Below are 13667 nucleotides of genomic sequence, written 5' to 3'. Positions count from 1 at the left end.
CCAGGCTGGAGTGCAGTGGGACAATCATGACTCACTGTAACCTTGAGCTCCTGGACTGACGGGATCCTCCTGTTTCAACCTCCCAGAGTGGCTAGGACTACAGGTGCATGCCACCATGTCTGGCTAATTAATTTTTTTTAGAGATGGAGTCTTGCTATGTTGCCCAGGTTGCTCTTGAACTCCTGGCCTCCAATAATCCTCCCATCTCTTCCTCCCAAAATCCTGGGATTATAAGCCACAATGTCCAGCACCACACATAGTCAAGGGTTGAAATTTCATAAAATGAATAATTTTTTACTGCTTCATTAAAGACATTCTTAAGTGGAACCGACATTTGTGACAATAAAATATACAGTTATTTCTAGGACTGTTTGATGCCACTGCCTTGATCATGCTAAGGTGCTAGCAGTTTCACCTATCATTGCTTTTGTATCATTAGTGCAAATTCAACACAGTAAAGGAAGGCAAATTAATGTCTTAGATCAATATGAAAATGGCTTTGGCCTTGCAGATCTCCCTTGAAAGGATCTCAGGAGCCTTTAGGGGTCTACAGATCCCACTTAGAGGACTACTGCCTTAAGACATAGGCTTGCATCAGGAGTTCTCCTAAGTAGACTTAAATTATACTCTCAATTTTATAATTGTTTTGGACTTTTTTTCCCAGTTTACTGAATATTTATGAATTTCATAATTTAAAAGTAAATTCAGATATAAGTAAATAAATATCTTCCAAACACTTTAATGTGTTATGCTACCCAATACTCACAAAACATCTGTAAGTCAGCTATAATTTGTTCCATTTTTATATTTGAAAAAAAAAAACCCTGATGTTCAGAGAGGTTTTGTCCCACAGCAAATAATTGTCAGAGTCTAGAATTAAATACAAGTCTGTCTGGCTAAATAATGCATGCTCTGTCTAATATGGCATGTTGCCCAAATCTCTCAGGACTCACTGAAAATACTTACATAACTAAAAATATAAATATGCACAATGCCATTGGTTTTACTATGGGCATATCTTTTTTGAGAAGACAGGGTATATTGATATTTGCAAATTGTGATGTTCAAAACACAGGTATTTTCTGGAACTTTCATAAGAATATCCTTCACAGGGTCTGCAGAACTTTTTGACAGATTCATGTCTGTCATTATTTGGCTGGATGTATTAATGACAAGTCACTTTAACGTCATTAGGACTCAGTTTCTTCCTAATGGCAATTTTACACCTACAACATAGACTACAATTGCTTGGGTCAAGATCACAGAGACGTTTTGTGAAGAGGCGCAATCGCTTTTCAGTCTGGTTGTCTTCATGTGTCTTCCACAGTTTGCCCCGGTCATCAGTGTTGTCTTCCCTTGGCTCCATCAACCCTGCTCCTTCCTCTGTGGTCTTCACCTTTTTCTTTTGCAGGGTCCTCTTCCTCTACCCATGCCTAAAACATCAGTGTTCTGCCACATTCCATCCTAAGTCTTCTCTTCCCGCCTGCCCTCCTCCTCTCCCTGGCTCTGCAAAACCCCTGCCTGCTGATGACTGCTGTGTATCCCTGCGGCTTGGACCTCCTCTCCTGGGAACTCCGCTTCTGGCTGTCCGCACGGAGCTGCACTCCGATGTCACATAGGCACCCCTTCCACAAGTCTGAAGTAGAACTCGTTCGTTCCTCCTGAAACCGCTCCCTCCGTGTGCTGTCTGTCTTGGCTAACGGGCACCACCAGCTGCCCTGTCGCCCCAGCCAGAACACTGGGAGTGAGTCTCGACTGCGCCGCCTCGCCATCAGCCTCTCTATCCAGTCCATCACTGAGGCCTGTCTATTCTGTTTGCTAGATCTCTCTCAAGCCGTCCCGACCTCCCACATGGCGTTTCTGCTGTCCTGGTTCAGACCTAATATTTTCCTCTGGAAATAACCTTCTCCCTGTGCTCTCTCTCCTGTTCGTCTGGCACCATGGTGCCGGAGGAAACGTTCTAAAACACATTATGTGATGACACGTAAGAACCTTAAGATCTGTCCTTGCTTAAGACCTTCAGTAGTTGTCCAGCCACTCACCACCTTCAGGAAAGTTCTGGCTCTTCAGGCCAGCAGAACCCGGCGGACCCTGGCCCTGCTCACGTCACCCGCCACCCAGCCACACCTGACTTCTTCCTTCCTGGGACACACTGAGCACTCCGACACTTTCCTAATCCCTTCTCTTGCTTCTCTCTGGTTCTGGAATGCCCGTCCCCTCCGCCATCCCCGTTTGCTGCCCCGTCGTCAGAAGCTGCCCGAGGATCCCTGCCGAGAACAGCTGGGAAAGACCAGGCACGAACATTTATATAGTGCTGATCACATTTTCATCTGTGCCTCTGTCCCCTCACCAGGCTGTGAGTTCCTCAAAGGTGGCACCGTGTCTTACCCCTAAACCTCCGCAGCTCGGACACCCCCGGCCCACTGGGAACTTAGTGTGTGTTCCCGAAGGCCCGAAGCCCGGGCGTACATCGCCAGGGCAAGCAGCGCCTTCTCCAGAGAGGAGACTTGTCTCCTGAGCTGAGATGCAGGGGTCCCTTTTCCCACCTCACTGTCGTCTCGTCTGCAGAAGTCAAGCTTGCCCAGTGACCTGGAATGTTCCTTGTAAAGGTTAAGCATCCTGTGGCGTCCACGAAACGATTTCCTGCCATGTAAGCGGTTTATAAATCTCACCCGGGAGCCGCACTGGGCGGCCCGTTACCGGGTCGTTCCTAGCGTCCTCTCGGCAAGGCCGGTTTTCATCTTCTTTGTCCTCATTGCACCGTGGCGTGAGAAGGGGCCAGCGCTTTCAATGCCGACGCCCTATTTCAAATGTCACGTATGCTTAGAACTTCCAGCTCTACACACTAGAGTCTGGAAACCAGGTTTGCGGGAAACTAGGCTCGCGGTTGGAGAATGAGATCACTGACCCGCTGGGCACCCCGCGCCCGTCCTCCTGCCCAGGCCAGGTTGCTAATCAGGTAACTTCTTATCTTCTTATCGTAATTGCCTACTCAGCCCCAATGGCCGCGCGCACTCCGCTGGGTCTCAATTGCTCAAAGGGCTGCCGAGTTTGCGGCGGGGAGGCTGGGCCGGCGGGCGGCGCGGAAAGCGCTCCCACCCCGACCTCCGGCCGCCTGGACGGGACGCGGCTCGCCACTCCGCCCCCAGACCACCCCGGTCGCCCTGACACTGCCATGGCCCTGCGCGCTGTCTCCCGGGCTTTGCAGCTTCGCTGCCGCGGCGCCTCCCTCATCCTCCCCGCGTGGCGGCAGGGAGCAGGGACGGCGTGTGTCCCCGCCAAGCTGCCCGCGGGGGTCGCGTGTGGGGAGCGCTGGTCGCTGGGCGGGGTGTGCGACTGTGTGAGAGAGAGAGAGAGGTGTGTGTGTGAGGTGTGTGTCACAGAAGTGTATGTGTGAGAGGTGTGTATGTGACAGAGGTATGTGTGAGAGAAATGTGTGAGAGGTGTGTGTGTGTGAGAGAGAGAGGAGTGTGAGAGAGGAGTGTGTGTGTGAGAGAGAGGAGTGTGCGCGCGCGCGTGTGTGTGTGTGTGAGAGAGGAGTGTGAGAGAGAGGAGTGTGTGCATATGTGTGTGAGAGAGAGAGGAGTGTGAGAGAGGAGTGTGTGTGTGAGAGAGGAGTGTGAGAGAGAGGAGTGTGTGCATATGTGTGTGAGAGAGAGGAGTGTGAGAGGAGTGAGACAGAGAGGAGTGTGCGAGCGCGCTGGCACGCAGCGGGAGAGGGAAGGAGGGATGGGGGGAGGCGGCGGGCAGCGAAGGGAGGGGCGGGCGGTGGCGGCGGGGCGGGAGCGGCTGTGGCTGGGAGGGGACAGCTCCGGGCTCAGCGGTGACACTCGGAGCGAACACACACTCCCCGCTCGGAGCCGCCAGACAGCGGAGCGAACCGAGCCGCGCGCCGGCATCGTCCCGCCGCCCGGCGCCCGCACGCCCCCCGCCTTTTCAAAGGCCCTCCTGCCGCTCCCAGCTCCGCCCGGGACTCCCCGGCCCGCGCGGCTCCCGGCTTCGCTTCGCGGCCACTTCGGCGGCCGCCCGCCGCGCGCCCTCGCCCGCCTTTGAAGTTTGCTGTGCCGGCGGCAAAGTTGGGACGCTTCCGCCGACGGAATTTTTCGCTTCTCCCCGCTCCGCCCCCTCCCTCTGGTCACCCGGTTCCCGGACGCCGGCGCCGGGCTGCTCGCGCCGCACCTCGGGGCGGCCGCTCTCCGCCTCCCCCGGGAGGCCGGACGGATCTCTGAGGTGAGCGGCGAGAGCAGGCAGAGCCCGACGCCCGAGCGGCAGCGCCGCTGCAGGGGCGCTTGCTCGCGGGCTCCCGCGGGCCCCATTCGGAAGCGCCGGCGGGGCTCCCAAGGGCGCCGGCTCCCGGGAGCTGCGGGCAGCGGGGTGCGGGGCGGGTTTCCCTCGGGTTCCAGGCTGCCCCCGTGGCGGGGCGGCCCCGAGAAACGCTAGGCGGCGGACGGACGTCGCGCTGGCGGGGAAGGCGCGGGGACCGGGACCCGGGGTGCGGCGGGGTCCGGGAAGCCGCGGAGCCTTCACCCCGCGCAGGCCCGCCCGCCGGGAGCGCCGTGCCCCCTCTCCAGGCCCGCGCCCTCCGGCCCGCGGGAAGGTCTGCGGGGCCGGGGTGTGCGGGGCGGCTGCGGGGGGCGAAGGGTGCGAGGTCGGGGCGGCGTCGTCAGAGAAACTTCCCCGGGCGGAGCGGGGGGCCTGGGGCCGGCTCGTACTTCGCTCCGAGGGCAAAGCCGCCCCCGGTGGGACCCTCCCGCCGCAGCCGGGCGCCTCGGCGTCGCGGCCTCGGCCGTCCCTGCGCGGGTCGGGGCGCGCCGCCGCGCCACCTTCCCTCCCGGATGCGACACGCGGGGCCGCGCCCGCGACTCCGGGTCCCAGCTGTTTCCTTGGGGCCCGTCGCGAGCTGCCCGAGGTGGGGGGCGATGTCGTCTGCTCGTGCGCCCTTCCTGCCCGCACCCGGCCCCAGCAGGGGCGAGCGTCCCCCAGCGTCCTGCACCGCCCCACACCGGCCCCGCCCGCTGGCGCCGAGCTGCCCCTGCGGGGTGCTGCCCACCCTGGCTGCGGGCACGAGTGGCTCCCGGAAGCCGAGACCTGGAGCGGGAAATGAACCCGAGCAAACGTCTGTGTGTGTCTTTTGCAGAGTTTTTAGCAACTTCCTGGGGTTGATGGATTTGTTCGCTGCTTGTCTGACGGTCCCGCTGGATGGCAGGGACAATCTGCGTTTGCATTTAGTTGATCTCGGCAGACACGCGGCTCTCTCCTCCCTCTCCCCCGCACCCTCCTCCTCCTCTCCTCCCCCTCCTCCCTCTCCCCTCCCCTCCCCCTCCTCCCTCTCCCCCCTCCTCCACCTCCTCCCTCTCCCCCCTCCTCCCCCTTTCCCTCCCCCCCCCCCCGCCCCGTCCCGTCCCCTGAGCGCCCGGGACGGGGGAGTCGTCAGTGCAAATAAATGGGGCCTGCTCCGCTCTCCACCCCTGCAGACAAGCAGAGCCCTCCCTGGGGTCCCAGAAGGGGAGAGAAAACCTCCTTCCCAAGGGGGCGGTTGCTGAGGGTTTGGTGGGATCCAACTGCTCTGTTATCCCGGAAGAAGTGATGGATGGACGCTATGTGTATGGAGCAGAGGGTAGCGAGGGCGATCGGCATTTATTATCATTCATTACTGTTTATTGAGAGTGATAATAAGGCCCTAACCCTCCCTGAGGACTCGTGTTTATACTTGATTGCATGTCAGTCTCTTATTACAGTGGTTTCAGAAAGTGAAAACGCCAAAACGGCATTAATTCCTCACAGTCCTTCTGCATATGGGATTAATCAAATGTCAGAAAGATACTGTCATTTTATCAGACTTTTAATCCGTGAACTTTTAGAAGGTTGTACTCTTTATGAAATGTCATTTGCCTCAGTCTGTCTGCTTAAAGTTTAAAAATCTTGGCAACATAATTAATTATGGTCCCGATTCCCATTTTCAATCTAAACCTGTATTCAGGATTATATTAAAATACCCCTTATTCTTCAAAAGTGACTCTTACGAGTTTAAATTCCTGGAGGGGGTAAGGGGACAACTGGGAACAAGGGGCCAAGAAGTTAGAGAAATTAGGACTATTTCAGATTTCTCTTAAAAATCCTTTACTTCTTCCTTTAAGGAAAGAAATTTCGAGTCCCTTCTCTGCACAGTTCTTAACTTCAGTGAATGTCCTTAATCTTTACCACACGCTTGAAGCATAACAGCTTGCAGCCTTGCCTGCATCATTGTTTTCATTTGTGTGTCAGGACATTTTATTCATTAAACCTGTATGTCAAAGACTCAGGCTCAGCATGGCAGTAACACTCTGTTTTAATTAGTAAGTATCATAAAAAAGAAGCTAGAACTCTGTAATAGGACTAAATTGCTATGAATTATGTGTGGTTTAAATTACGCATTCATTTTAGCAGAAATCAAGCCACGAATATAAAACATCTTTTAATCACTTGCAGATACAGCTTTTATCTCTTAAGATGTTAACAAAATATATAATTGGAAAGTACTCTTCTAAGAGTAAGGGAAGCCCCTACCCTCAGTTTATTTGTCCTGGGTCTGTTTGACGTTCATGTGATAAAGTATGAATGTTAAAGACTCAAAACTGATGTCACAGCCTTTGCACTGTCGTGCAGAGGCTATGGTGCGTTGGAAGCAGCCACAGTGGGTTGGTCCTCAGATAACTTAATGCAAAGACTTTTTAACAGCTCAGAGTGCTAACCACTATACGATCCCGGCAAGAGGCTTTTTCAATTGGCTTTATGAACCTTGGCGATTCAGATTTCAGTTTTCTCACTTGGACTCACCAAAGAGACTCTCTGGTAGGGGGAAAAATATGTTCTAAAACTCTAATAAACTATTTGAAATGAACGGGGGTGTAGAAATAAAGTGTATCTGTTGTTATCTTTGTGTATTTATTTCTATAGCAGTTCTATTCAGACTGTCCAGAGGTCAGAATTTTTATTTTAAAACTGAGTGTTTTTCTTGCTGTTGTTAGAACATATTACTTTGATATGATGGATGAGCAGATACTGGAAATGGAATGATTGCACCTGAATTATCAGAAAGCCTGGGAGCAGTGTGTGAATTGCACATAATACGTGCTGATTAAAATGATTTTAATCTCCCTTCCTGAGTTTCTTTGTGATGAGGAGGTTGATACCTGTGACCAACCAGTGCTCGCTCCCACTTTTTCTGCTCGGTCTTCTTGTCAGCCCTAGCCTGGGGGAGCCAGGGGCCCACAGCAGCAGCTCACAGATTGAACCCTGCCAGAGTCAGTCGCCACGAGCTACTGATTAGGAAGAAAGTATATCCCGTAGTCATCTGTGGGTCAAAGGCAAGCATAACCAACAAAAATAATCCAGCTAATTCATTTGACCTTGAAATAATAGCTAGACCTTATAAATGTTTATTTGGAAGGATTATTCTGAAGAACATAATTTATTCTTCCCCTGTTGGTTCACAGCCATTTAGTAGAAGCCACAGCATAACTGAATAATAAATAGTAAACCACACCAAATGTTTGCTTTGAAAGCTGATTTTATTTTAAATTTTTATTTTTTTAAAATTAGTTTGTGTTTTATTTTTAATTTGTGTACAGTAAAATTCATTCTTCATGGTGTAGGTTCTGTGAATTTTGACAAATGGGAAGAATGACGTGTCCACCATCATAGTTATGCTATGGAATAATTCTGTCACTCCAAAAATTCTCTCATACTATGCCTCTTTGATGTCATCCTCTTCCCTTAACCTAATTCCTGGTAACTACTGATCTATGTTCCTTTCTAATAGTTTTGCCTTGAAAACTGGTTTTAAAATCAAAGTCCTTCGGTATCTACTAAATACTCCTTTTAAAAATACTTTGCATTTCGTGCCTTGAAGTTAGGATAAATTCTGCTTTATTTTTCCGTTATATTACAAGAGCAAAATTAAATGACATCTAGGATGCATGCCGTCACGCTTCCATGTTTATTTCCACCTAGGAAGAACAGTACATACTTCATTGTCATTAAAAACAATAACAGAGTATGACATGGAAAAATAAAAATGCTAATATTTTATTGTATCATATAGTGGTATGTTGACTATAAATTCAGTTATATATTTGGGAAAAACCACAGCATTTCAGTTTGAGTCTGCGTTTGCTTGGATGCATGTATTTCCTGTATTTCTTGAAACTTCTGAGATGACACCCGGCATTTGCTGTTCCATAGCCTATGAGTGCCCCAGCCAGTGCTAAAAGCAGGATTCTTGGCTGCCTACTTCCTAAACACATAACCCAAAGATTTAATATTCACACCTTTTTTTCCTTTTGGTATTTTACTAAAAACTGCACACCAACAAATACATGAATTTTAGTCCTTTAAAATATTTGGAAAACATGAAGTATATCTTATTAATCCCCTCCCAAATAAAAAATGAGTTGCTTGTTTTACATTTTAAAAATTAAGGATAGAGAATTTGATCAATGTGGAGTAAAAAGCCAGCTAGCAATATGTTTCTGTAGATTTTTCCTCTTGGAATGAAGAGACAGATTTGACCACAGAACAGCTGGGTATTGGGTCCTATTACAATGTCAATTTTTTTCAAGGAACTTATTGAGTTAAATTTGATTTAAATTTCACTTTGAAGTCCAGAGACCTCATGTTTATAAGAAAAGTATAGAAACTTCCAAGATTACATGTCATTATTCCTTCAATAATTTCCGGATGCTTTGGAAGCTGATTTATTTTAGTAAATTAGTGAATGAGTCTTGGTTTTCATTTGTTAATTTTTTCCTGTAGCAAATTTGAACATGACACATACTTAATGTTTCCTATAGTTCTCTGAAGTATTTTTAGTTTCACTTATGAAAACTGAAATGAATCTAAAAAAAATATGGATGGAGGTAGTAGTATAAATATATAGTTAATTTACCAAATGTCTCTTTTAATTCTTTTGAAATAACTTGTTCCCTTTTCATAGTTGTGAGAAAATAACATTTTTAGAAATAATGGGGTTATATAAAGTTTGGAAGGAACTTGATAAAAACATGATTATGGATGATTAGAAGTCAGCTCATTTGAGCGGAACTCTTAGACACTCTCTTGGCAGGATGGAGACGTTTAAATGTAACAACCAAATTACAAAAATGGAGTTAACAACATCCATGCATTTCTAATGGGAATGATTTCAGCCGATACCACAAATAGTGGTGACCAGCTGAAATAAATGGAGACTGTACAAGTTTCTGTCGATGTTTCTTCCCTCTAAGAGAATATCAAGGTAAACACCCTCTTCTTCCAGCTGTGTGCTCAGAGAACATATATTCCAAATTGGACTACACTCAAATGTGTGTTTTATCAACAACTAAAAATCACCATAACTATATCTTCTTTTCTGAAGCAATGTCCTTATATATACAGATGTACATAAAATATGAGATTGAAATTTAATGTTTTTGAAAATAAGCAGTAAAATCTGAACTCATAATTAGAAATACCTGTAAGGTGTGATATCTTGTTTTTGAAATCACCATGACTATTTTTACAAATTATAATATAGGAACTATGAACAAGTTAGTATATGCAACACAGACAATACTGTATCCAGACAGTTGGTAAACAAAATGAGGGGGTGGCATTGTGGTACTTTCTTGAAAATATTGATATTGTGTTTAAGAGAGAAAAGCTAGTGTAAAAGGGCCTGAGTTGTTTTGGATTGCTTTCTTCAATTTAGATGCTATGGTGTTAGGTGCCTACTGGAATGTAGATGGTTACAATTTACAGCACATTGTAGTGAAAAGTAAACCATAGTAATCCATATACAACTTGGAGACGGCTTTGATGACTGAGTTTAATTCATATATATGCTAAGCTTGTAGGCATTGCCAAGTGGAACATTATGCATTTTATCCAGTGATGAAATACATTTCTTGTTAAATTATCTGTCATATAAAAAAAACCCACACAAACATAAACATACTTGATCCATTTGAGTAATTTTGTTAAAAATACATTAGAAAACATATAAGTACCTTTTTATGCATAACACTAGCATATATATATCATGATGTAGATCTAAATATCATGTGTATGTTGATAGTCCTCAAGGTTATAATTTCATATTAAATTACAGCATTCACTAAAATTCATTGATACGGTCAAAAGCTTCAAATTTGGACTGATTCACAAGTAATTAGATCCTGTAATTGAAGAGGCATTTGTTGCCAACAGGGTAACAGAGTTTGCTAGCTAGAACACCTGGCAAACTGGAAAAGGACAGCAATTGTTTATCTCTTTGCTTCCCTGAGTCTCTGATATTGTTAGTTCTATTGGGTGATCTGTCGAAGTTTGTGAAAATGTGCTATGAAAATACATTACTTTTTTATGGAAAAATAAAACTACCTCCAAATGGAGACAAAACTGTGCCCCTCTAATTAATGATCGCAGTAGCAAGATTCACCATACTAGCAGATGAAGTAACAGGTGGGTCACAGGAGAGATGGCCTGGGAGATACCAGGGAAGCCACCCTGCCCCCAGATGTTACCTGGGCCTCTCAGGGTACTAAAAGACTACCTGAAAAATAATTTTTCCTTTACTTTTAAAGTAATTTTTTTATTGTCCCCTATAAATATGAAAATAGCCCTGCCATGGGAAATGGATAAACTGATATCAGCTAATGTATTACCAAGATATGTTAATAGCTAGATAAAGCCAGATAGGAATGAGGCCAGCTTAGACAAAGTTTTAGAGAGGGGTGATATATCTATATATGTGTGTATGTATGTCTGTGTATACATATATTTATATCCTCTAGGCTCTACTGTTTTGGACAGTCTACCTTTAGTATATACCTGCTCTTTATTCTCTTCCCCTGATAATTCTCAGTTTGTTATAAAAGTATTAAGTTACGTCCTGGGTCAGCTTCATGGGCCACTCTTAGAGGGACCTGGGGCTTGGCTGAATGCTCCAGTGTCACCATCTTGAAATTCCTAATTTTTGAACAAGAGGTCTTGCCCTGGGCCCCACAAATTATGTAACCCATGCTCATTATGCCGTGGTGTGAATCAAAGATTTAAAATTCTGATGTCCGGGAAATAGAAAGTGCATTTGAGATTAACTTTGCAAGGTTAGGCCCAGTGAATATTTGCATTTAAAAACTTGTCTTTTAAGGACAATACAATGAAAGATACGAGATACTCTTTTAATTTTGTGGTGGAAGTTTCCCGTTGCCTCTGAAGTCACACGGAGTAGGTATCCAGCTTCTGAGAGCACCGGCCTGGTAAAGCAAAGGCCTCTGAAAGGGAGCGTCCTCTTTGTTTCATTGCGGTGGACAAGATGCCCCATTATAGTGTAAGAAGGAAATAGCAGATCTATTAATATTTATATTCACTTTTATGTATAAATAATGAAATTAAGTTTTATGACTATTAATAATAAACAAATTAACAAAGGCACAGTCTTACTCAGCGTATCAGATGGTCGTGGAACAACAAAAAATGGAAATGGTGACAGCTTCTCTGAAGTAAAAATGATGACATTCTGCTGGGCGTGATGGCACGTGCCTATAGACCCCATCACTTGGGAGGCTGGAGCAGGAGAATTGCTTGAGCCCAGCAGTTCGAGGCTGTGTTGCTTTATGATCGCAACTGTGAATAGCCACTGTACTGCAGCCTGGGGAACATGGCAAGGTCCCATCTCGAAAAAATAAAGTAGTAATAATAATAATAATAATAGTGACATTCTTATTAGCCCTGTTCACAAAACACCACTGATATTAACTTGAAAAAAATTTGAAATGTACAATGTCATCCACTATAGTTATGATACTCATCCCAGTATAGATTGCCTTTAAGTATTTTATACATTACACATTAATATATATATATATTTTTAAATCACAGTTCTAAGAGGTTTGAAGACCACGGTGTAGACAATACATTATAGAATGAGAGGTCTTGAAAGGAGTTGAGCAGGAAGCTGAAAAATTTCCCACATAAACTAGTCACTGTTGCCGGGAGTATTCTTAGTTATTTGTATAAGCATTTCATAATTCCTCTGTTATCAATAGATATTATATGCTGTTATGTTCTGAAAATTTCAGTATTCTGATAGTTTAAAAAATACTTCCCAACACTTTTCATGAATATCATCGTATTAGTCCATTTTGCATTGACATAAAGGAATACCTGAGGCTGGGTAATTTATAAAGAGAAGAGATTTATTGGGCTCATGCTTCTGCGGGCTGTACAAGAAGCATTGCATCAGCAGCTGCTTCTGGTGGGGGCTTCAGGGAGCTTCCCATCAAGGTGGAAGGTGAGGGGGAGCAGGTGTGTCACATGGCAAGAGATGAGCAAGAGAGGGAGGAGGAGGTGCCAGGCTCCACACAACCTGCTCTCTCGGGAATTAATAAAGGGAGACCTTACTCATTATTGCAGGAGGGCACCGGGCCACTCCTGAGGGGATCGGCACAGGACCCAGGCACCCCCCATCGGGCCCCACATCCAATGCAGGGATCACATTTCATCGTGAGATTGGGAGGAGCCAAACATCCAAACCATATCAGTTGTGTTACATTTTAAAGTTTTTCTTTAAAATTTTATTGCTTTTCAGTTAAGTTAGTTATTAACCGATGTTACAGTTGTTTCTGTGCTTTGAATTTTACAACAGAAATGGAAATGACTATTTATTAATAATAGTATAACTTTATATAACCCTTGGTTGTTATAGGCCTTCCACATCCATCATTTTCCTTAATCCTCAGAGCAACCCAGTGAGGAAGATACTGTATCCTCTTACGCCTGAGAAACCTGACACTCCATTTTAGTGAAGAGACTTATCTAAACTTGCAGAAACTTTTTAAATAAAGTCATAAGTTTTTGGTTTCAGAAGCAAAACTGATGAAAATTTCTAAAAATTTTAAGTTGAGATTAATTGCCAAATTCATTCGCATGGACCCAATTTGCTTAGAATGTTTTTTGCAATTTAATGATTCGGAGTATCATTTATTAAGCCTGCATCCACGAGACCATAATTCTAGGCTTCCTGTGCACTGTTTGTTTTTGGTAATAGTTAGCTAATAGAGAATTTTTAGGGGAAACCATTAAACTTTTCCACTTTCAAATCATTATTTAAGGTGCAGCAGAAACAACTTCTCTTTGAGAGTAAAAACACTCTAGTTCTAAATGGCGCTAAGGGCTACCAGTGATAAACAGATAAATAACGCCTAACATCTATCCTTCCAGAAGGTTAGTCTTTTTTAATAGGGAAATCATGGAAAGTATAATAGAGTTTCCATCTCAGAATGTGTGTAGGTTCTGACGTAAACCTCCCCTGGCCTTCCCACACCCCCAGCCACCATTCGCACAAATTCTGCTCCAATCGTAAAAGGCAAGCTCGATTATCAGTTTGCTTTCTTAAGCCTACTTATAGCTGTGAGACTGTCTCTTGAAATCAAATCCCTTTTCCTTTCTTTAGCCTTCTTGATTAGTCCGACTGACCAGCCATTCAAATCTGGGTGTTAAAATGTTCTAGGATATGCTATGTGTTGAGTCTGAGCTCTCTCTCTTTCTGCATACACATGTAATAGAGCCTTTGCCATACCTTGGAGACAAGTTATCTGATAAAAGAAAAAATAAAAACATTTTCTTCAGTAAGTAGAGCCTAATAAGAAAAT

The 13667-nt window shown here is 45.5% G+C and overlaps 1 protein-coding gene across 1 annotated transcript in view; it reads left to right on the top strand.

Moving 5' to 3' along the window:
* The first annotated feature begins 3810 nt into the window (after positions 1-3810).
* The window catches only part of LOC123629827 (neurotrypsin-like), a 56827-nt gene continuing 46970 nt past the window's right edge, over positions 3811-13667 (top strand). Inside the window, exon 1 of the mRNA XM_045539215.1 lies at positions 3811-4230. The gene's annotated coding sequence lies outside the window, so the exon portion shown is untranslated. The remainder of the gene's footprint in view (positions 4231-13667) is intronic.

This window comes from Lemur catta, unplaced genomic scaffold (assembly GCF_020740605.2).
Source record: "Lemur catta isolate mLemCat1 unplaced genomic scaffold, mLemCat1.pri scaffold_47_ctg1, whole genome shotgun sequence".
Lineage (NCBI taxonomy): Eukaryota > Metazoa > Chordata > Mammalia > Primates > Lemuridae > Lemur > Lemur catta.
The sequence above is the reverse complement of the archived record's forward strand: the minus strand, read 5'-3'. Positions and strand labels throughout refer to the sequence as shown.